This window comes from Podarcis liolepis (assembly GCF_965112155.1).
Source record: "Podarcis liolepis genome assembly, chromosome: 5".
Lineage (NCBI taxonomy): Eukaryota > Metazoa > Chordata > Lepidosauria > Squamata > Lacertidae > Podarcis > Podarcis liolepis.
In genome coordinates, this window is record NC_139556.1 from 21,804,158 (window position 1) to 21,811,792 (window position 7,635).

The window sequence follows — 7,635 nt, forward strand, 5'->3', positions numbered from 1 at the left end:
CGCGTCCCTTGGTGCTCAGTGTACATGGTGCTATTAGATTCTTAAAAGATGGGACCCCATCCTGAAGAAGCTACATTTGAAATCGGTGAGAAAGTGGAGTGGGAGGCAAGGGTGACAGGAGCAAAGAACCCTGAATTCAAGTAAAAACTTTCCCATGTGCTTAAGACTTCATTTAACTGCAGAATAAGGAGTTAAGCCAAAATCTTCATGGAAGACTCTAAGGAGGGGAGCCTTGGGTGGTCCATGAGATCCTGTGGGAAGATGTGGGATCTCGAGAGAGCTTTAGGGAAGTGGAGAGCTCAGAAGCCTTGGTTGCCCAACAGTTGGGGCCATTTTACAATGTGAGCTTTCATCTGCTCTCCCTCAGTGCTAGTGCTTCACTGGGGTATTGGGTTGACAGATCCTGAAAGGAAATTTAGTCCCAACCTCAGCTGGCCCCGGGTCAAGAGGATTTTACTTTTCCCTCAGTGGTTTGTATCATTCTGTTAGGCGTCTATAAATTGTGTCACGCCTTCAGTTGGAATGGCATAGGGCAGGATTAAACATAAAGAGGTCTGGAAGGCAGAAAATGTGCAAGCCATGCCACTAACTTAGGACAGAGCTGACATTGTGTCAGTCCCTCCTCACAGTTGCCCAGTGGCATCCCTGATGCCTGACCTATACCACACATAGCTGTCAACTTTTCCCTTTTCTTGCGAGGAATCCTATTCGGAATAAGGGAATTTCCCTTTAAAAAGGGGGAAAGTTGACAGCTATGATACCTCATGGGGAGCCCCACAGATAGAGGGCTCCTCCCCACACTCATAGGAGTGGGTGGACCACACTGTTACAGCTTTTGTTCAATGAGCCTTCTTTTTTGTGTTTATTTAAATGCAAGGCTTTGGAGAATTCAATTTATTTTCCCTCAGTGACAAGGCTGATGCTATCGCTTTTTTTCAATGAGTGTTAATTTAGATTGAGATGTCAAAGAGCTGGAAATTATGAGTATATTTTCCTAATCAAGCTAAATCATTGCTGCTAAAGCTGAAACAGATATAAAAAATATTTTGTTTCACCAAGGGCTTTTAATGAGCTACAAAGTTGAACATCAAGCAAATCAACTATGAGTCAATTATCTTTATTAATGCTGGCAGGGTCTTTGCCAACATTGATATCTTCAATCCAGTCTGCTCTTTCCACTTGATGTAATGCGTGGCTGTCCCTCACACATATGGTTCAGCCTCTCCATTTTGCAAAAGATGAAAAATAGCTTAGCTAGTCTCCTGGCAGAGCTGAGATGAATGTGATTTTTTTTTTAAAAAAAAAATCTCATTTGAATATGCACATATTGAACAAATGTTGGGTTGACAGTTCAAGACACTGTATATTTGATGTATATACAGTGTATATTTGACACTGTATATTTGGCAAAATCAGAATAATCCAAAGATGCCAGCAAGGCCAAAGCTCTCAAATTTGGGGGTTTCTTTCCTACCAGACTGCAAATATGAATTCAGAATTTTGGTCCCAGCGCTTGGCATATGTCTAAACATCCATTCCAGTTTGAAATTGTTGTCAATTAATCAGCTAACACTAGTTGATTAATCTGCTGAGTAAACGGATTTGGACCTGCAGTCCTTAAAAATATACATAATGGAAAATGTCTCATATTGGTGACTTTTACTTCAAATAGTATTTGAAGAGCTTTCTCAGAAAAAAATGACAGTGTTCACACCTATCTTTATTATGGTTAAACATATGCATTACTTACTTCTGTCTATCTACTCTCCCCCCCCCCCTTTCTCTCTTTTCTATTTGGGATCCGTCAGACTGAATGTCATGCAGTAATTTCCTCTCTAATGTGTTTATTCTGACGACGGTGGGTGGCTCTCTTCCTTAGCAGTTTCTAAATATTTCAACCCAGCTTAGCTCCAAAACACAAGTTAATGCAGGAATCCAAGCCATCAATCTCCCCTCCTTCAGACAGTGATAAATTTAAGGACACTAATAGATACCACCTGCTGATTTTCTTGTTCCTCCCTGTTCAAAACGAGGTTTGGGGTGTACGAGAACTACAAAGGGAAGATCTGTCAGAAGGAATTCCATTTCTACTGCTGCCTTCTAAAAAACAGGTCCCTCCTGTTACCTTTCTTTGAAATCCTATGAATATCTATATGGAGGCAAGTCTAGTGGCCAGTTAGGGATGCGGGTGGCACTGTGGGTTAAACCACAGAGCCTAGGACTTGCTGATCAGAAGGTTGGCGGTTCGAATCCCCGCGACGGGGTGAGCTCCCGTTGCTCGGTCCCTGCTCCTGCCAACCTAGCAGTTCGAAAGCACCTCAAAGTGCAAGTAGATAAATAGGTACCGCTCCGGCGGGAAGGTAAATGGCGTTTCTGTGCGCTGCTCTGGTTTGCCAGAAGCAGCTTAGTCATGCTGGCCACATGACCCGGAAGTGTCTGCGGACAAACGCCGGCTCCCTCGGCCAATAAAGCGAGATGAGCACACAACCCCAGAGTCAGCCACGACTGGACCTAATGGTCAGGGGTCCCTTTACCTTTACCTAATGGCCAGTTAGCTAATTCTTCTTTTCATGCAGTACTAAGACACATCCACAAATGCAAATTTGGCCTTGCAGTTTTCTCCACAGTGCTTCCCACAACAAGACCCATGCATGTTTGGAAGACCTTACATGTGTAGGAGCAATGCTGCAAGAGATTGCATGAGCCTGACTCAAGAGGCATACCTTGGGAGTTGGGGAAAAACTTTGAGTCTGGTTTGGAGGCTCCAGCTGGTACAAGATGCAGCAGCTAGACTGCTGGTGGGGTGGGCCATTGCCAGCATATTTCTGGTGCTCAGAACATCCCCGACCTGGCCACAGTGATCCATGCAATGATCACCTCCAGGCTTGACTACTGTAATTCGCTCTATGCGGGGCTGCCCTTGAAGCTGTCCCAGAAACTCCAGCGGGTGCAGAATGCTGCAGCAAGGCTCTTCACAGGGAACTTAATTCATTCTGGAGGTCCATTCTTAACCTGAAACTGTTATTTTTTAAAAATAATAATAATAATTTTATTGAGTTTTCATATTTAATTACATCTCATTACACAAATCTATAACATAAAGCATTGCTCAGGCAGAGCATCGACTTCCTTCCCTCCCTCTTTCTGACTTCCAAACATCTTTTACTAAATTATCGCATTTCTATAACCACTTTTTTACCTTAAGACTTCTTCTTTTTTTATAAAAATTACCTCCTTATGTGTAAATCAGTTCCTTATTTTCACATCACCAAGCATTTCAATTCAAACCTACAAACATTTTCAAATGTTTACAATTTTCTTTCATATAAAATATAAATTTGCTCCAGTCCTTTTGAAACAGTTCATCTTGCTGATTCTGGATCTGAAACTGTTCTTAACCTGAGGTACCACTTTAGCTAAAGGGGACTCCTGCTACCGCCACATGATTTCTGTTCTCATCCTGAAGCAAAGTTCTTAACCCGAGGTACGATTTCTGGGTTAGCAGAGTCTGTAACCTGAAGCATCTGTAACCTGAAGCTTCCGTAACCTGAGGTACCACTGTATAAAGAGGGAAAGTTGCTGCAACTGCTCCATAGGGCCCAGACCTGTGGACCACTGCTCAGAGGCTAGAAGCATGTGAATGTGTGTATCTGGAGCACCTTGGGAGCTGCTGCAAGTGTTTCTCTTGCCAGTAAAGAGTTAACTATCTGATGTGTGGCTACCTTATCTGGGATTGGCTGTGACACTGGCTTGTCAACAAAGGCAGGATACTTGTCGTGACATTCTAGAGTGCCTACAGTGAGCAAAGCTCTTGGTCAGAGGGTTGCTCCTTCCTAGATCTTCACTCTGCAGTGTGGAGGCAGAGCCCAGGAGGATATTCACATCCAGGGAACATAAAAGGGCTTAGCTGAGAACTTGAGGCTGAGCTCTTATAAGAAGGAGTTGCTTTCTCCCTGGAGAAACCAATGAGGTTTTTTGCCCCTCTTTTTTGAGTTCAGATAAGTGATAGCTGTTCTCCCTGCTAGCACTCGGATGCAAAATCAGAGAAGACAAAGAGTGCAAGTAGCATGGAAAATGCCACTATGTGTCCTGCCAAAGGACTGAGCAGAATTTTGACTCGGTACACATTTAAAGCCAAATCTGTGGAATTTCCTTTGAAATTTGCACGTATCTGAATTTTGCGATGACATTCTTCAACCAAACAATGTTTACAAAAATGCATGTATTGGAGTGGGATGGGGTTTGCATAAAGATGGAGATATTAGTGAAAATAGCACACCAAGAAACAGTATATTAGCAGAAATTGCTTGGTAAATGGGTACATTATCTGTGTTTATTTGCACTAAAACACTGGTGACTTTTCATGATGATTGGTTTCTTTTAATTGCAAATTGCTGTAAAATGTGGGAAACTGAATTTAAGATTGCGGGGGGGGGGGGGACAAGCAACAGGAAACTGACAGATCCTTCCATCCCTAGTCCCATCACACCCAACTGGCACAACTGCATTATCAGATCAGCATCATCTATGCTTATTGTTTTAAAAATGCAAACGACACCATTGTTCTAGGGAAAACAAACACGACAAAATATTGAAGCATTTGTCAAACAGAGCAGCAATCTGAACACATATTTCTTCAGAATCATTGGGTTTTATTTTATTTATTTTGTATTTTTTTATTATTTTGCAGCCTGAGAGGAATACTAAAGATGGCGCACGCTGCATTTCCCTCCTACCACTTAATCTTGAACAAATATAACAACTCTTCTGATAGAGGTGGCCAAGGGGCTAAGCCGCAGTGGCAAGCCCCATCATGATGATGTATTCATAGTTCACAGAGTGCTAAGTCGTTGCATTTGGCTCTACAGCCTGCAATTACACACATTGCAAGCACCAGAAATCCACCCCCCCTTTCCCCTTCACAGTTATTTCAGGCCCTTAAAAGGAAGCTCTGGCATTCTTTGTGTAGCGAATGACATTAACTTATGTTTCTAACTTGCCTTATTAACCTTTTCTAAGACACAGGCTGGGAAATGCCGGGGAGAAATGCTACCCAATTTTGGCATAAACCCATCTGGGAAATCGGTTCTCAGGGTCTAAGGAAGCCTCTAAGCAGCAGAAGGTGCGTATGTTACTTCAGATATGTGAAGTGGAACGTCGGTTTGTTCAGATATCCAGTTAAATGATCCAATTTATCAAAGGCTGTTGTCCATCTCTGCTGCCTAAGGGCTTTTTTGGGAGGCGGAGTTCTCCAGAAACACACTCCATTTGGGACTTTTATTTCCACACACAAGCACACTTACTAGGGAAAGGTCCCCACCGAGCACAGTCAGATATACTTCTGAGTAAATGTTCCCTTATGGGAGGCAGTGGAAGACAGGAGTGCCTGGCGTGCTCTGGTCCATGAGGTCACGAAGAGTCGGACACGACTAAATGACTAAACAACAACAAACAACAAAAAATGTTCCCTGGTTTTGCATTCATAGAATCATAGTATTGTGAAGTTGGACATGTCCCTGAGGGTCATCTAATCTAACTTCTTGCAGTGCAGGAATCCTGCCCACAGCCATCCCTGGGTGGGTTTGAACCACTGACCTTCTGATTAACAGCTAGACGCGCCAACCCACTGCACCACAGGAGATTTTGGCTTCCTTAAGTTCGCCAATGGGGTAGCAAGCAAACTTGTCTTAAAGGTGAGGCCTGATTCTAGGAGCTAGGTAAAGGTAAAGGGACCCCTGACCATTAGGTCCAGTCGTGGCCGACTCTGGGGTTGCGGCGCTTATCTCGCTTTATTGGCCGAGGGGGCCAGCGTACAGCTTCCGGGTCACGTGGCCAGCATGACTAAGCCGCTTCTGGCAAACCAGAGCAGCACACGGAAACGCCGTTTACCTTCCCGCCGGAGTGGTACCTATTTATCTACTTGCACTTTGACGTGCTTTCGAACTGCTAGGTTGGCAGGAGCAGGGACCGAGCAACGGGAGCTCACCCCATTGCGGGGATTCGAACCGCCGACCTGCTGATCGGCAAGTCCTAAGCTCTGTGGTTTAACCCACAGTGCCACCCGCGTCCCATGATTCTAGGAGCTAGCGCTTTCCTAAAAGATAGAGATATGCTCATGTTGTTGCCTCCTAATGGCCCAAAGGCACTGGAAAAGTCAAGCCTGCACACGCTCCAGGCCCCAAGCTTTCATCTAGGATGGGTGCCGGGCTGAAGCTTGTGTGAACAGAGGATGAAAGAAAACCCAGTGTTTGTTGCACATTCCTGGCATAGTCTCTATTTGTTGTAAGTGTTTAAGTTATCTTGATATAAGTGCCCCAGGACATAAGCTTCTCAGAACTGACAGGCAGACACAACATCCCCTCTTGTCCCAATGTTGAAATGCAATGCCATTCTTAGGGGTGGCACAGGAGATGCCACTGATGCCAGTCTATGCCAGGGCTGGCTTGCTGTGCATGGCTCAAAGTGAGAGCTATGCAGCCACGGAAAAGAAATTAATATAAATTGCAATATTTGTACCGGAAGTTGCCTTATACCAGGTCAAGCCATTGGTCCATTGAGCTCAGTATTGTCTACCCTGATTGGCAGAGGCTCTCCTGGGTATCAGGCAGGGCGCTCTCCCAGCCCTGCCTGGAGATGGCATGGGCTGAACCTGAGACAATCTGTATGCAAAGCAGATGCTCTACCACAGAGTCTTCTAACGCTATTGCCACCAATCATTTCCCACTCTTTGTGTTTTGCCCCTTGTTTTCCCAGTAGTGATGTATGGAAGTGAGAGGTGGACCATAAAGAAGGCTGATCGCCAAAGAATTGATGCTTTTGAATTATGGTGCTGGAGGAGATTCTTGAGAGTCCCATGGACTGCAAGGAGATCAAACCTATCCATTCTGAAGGAAATTAGCCCTGAGTACTCACTGGAAGGACAGATCCTGAAGCTGAGGCTCCAATACTTTGGCCACCTCATTAGAAGAGAAGACTCCCTGGAAAAGACCCTGATGTTGGGAAAGATGGAAGGCACAAGGAGAAGGGGACGACAGAGGATGAGATAGTTGGATAGTGTTCTCGAAGCTACCAGCATGAGTTTGACCAAACTGCGGGAGGCAGTGGAAGACAGGGGTGCCTGGCATGCTCTGGTCCATGGGGTCATGAAGAGTCGGACATGACTAAACGACTAAACAACAAGAACACTTCTAGACTCTGTTACCAAGATCTATGGGCTCCATCCGTGGGTGCAGGGCTCTAAGATCTTATCACTGGGCAAAGAGACCCCATCCTTTAACCTAGACAAATTCCAATGCCTGATCCTTTGGGGGTATTGCCCATAGAGACCTGCCCAGCTATAGAGCCGGCCCAATACATTTTGGCACCTGAGGCAGACCCCAAAATGTCATGCCCCCTCCCCACCAGGGAAGAAGGGTGATGGAAGATCTACATCAGGAACGAGGAAGGAAGGAAGATCAACATCAGGTTCTGCTGCTCCTATGGATCCTTCCACCTGAGGCAGTCACTTCACCTTGCCTTATGGGTAGGCCGGACCTGCCCAGGTGTCAGAATGTTGTCTTCCAATCCTCTTCCATGTGTAACAATTCACCAATGATTGTAGCTTTGGTAGCTCAATCTCACATGGCCAGAGTCCAC

The 7,635-nt window shown here is 45.1% G+C and overlaps 1 long non-coding RNA gene across 1 annotated transcript; it reads left to right on the forward strand.

The window, feature by feature from the left end:
* The first annotated feature begins 3,864 nt into the window (after positions 1-3,864).
* On the forward strand, positions 3,865-6,882 carry LOC310706726. The gene is made up of 3 exons (XR_014526120.1): positions 3,865-4,120; positions 5,020-5,717; positions 6,088-6,882. It is a non-coding gene; the product is annotated as an uncharacterized lncRNA (long non-coding RNA).
* The last annotated feature ends 753 nt before the right edge of the window (positions 6,883-7,635 follow it).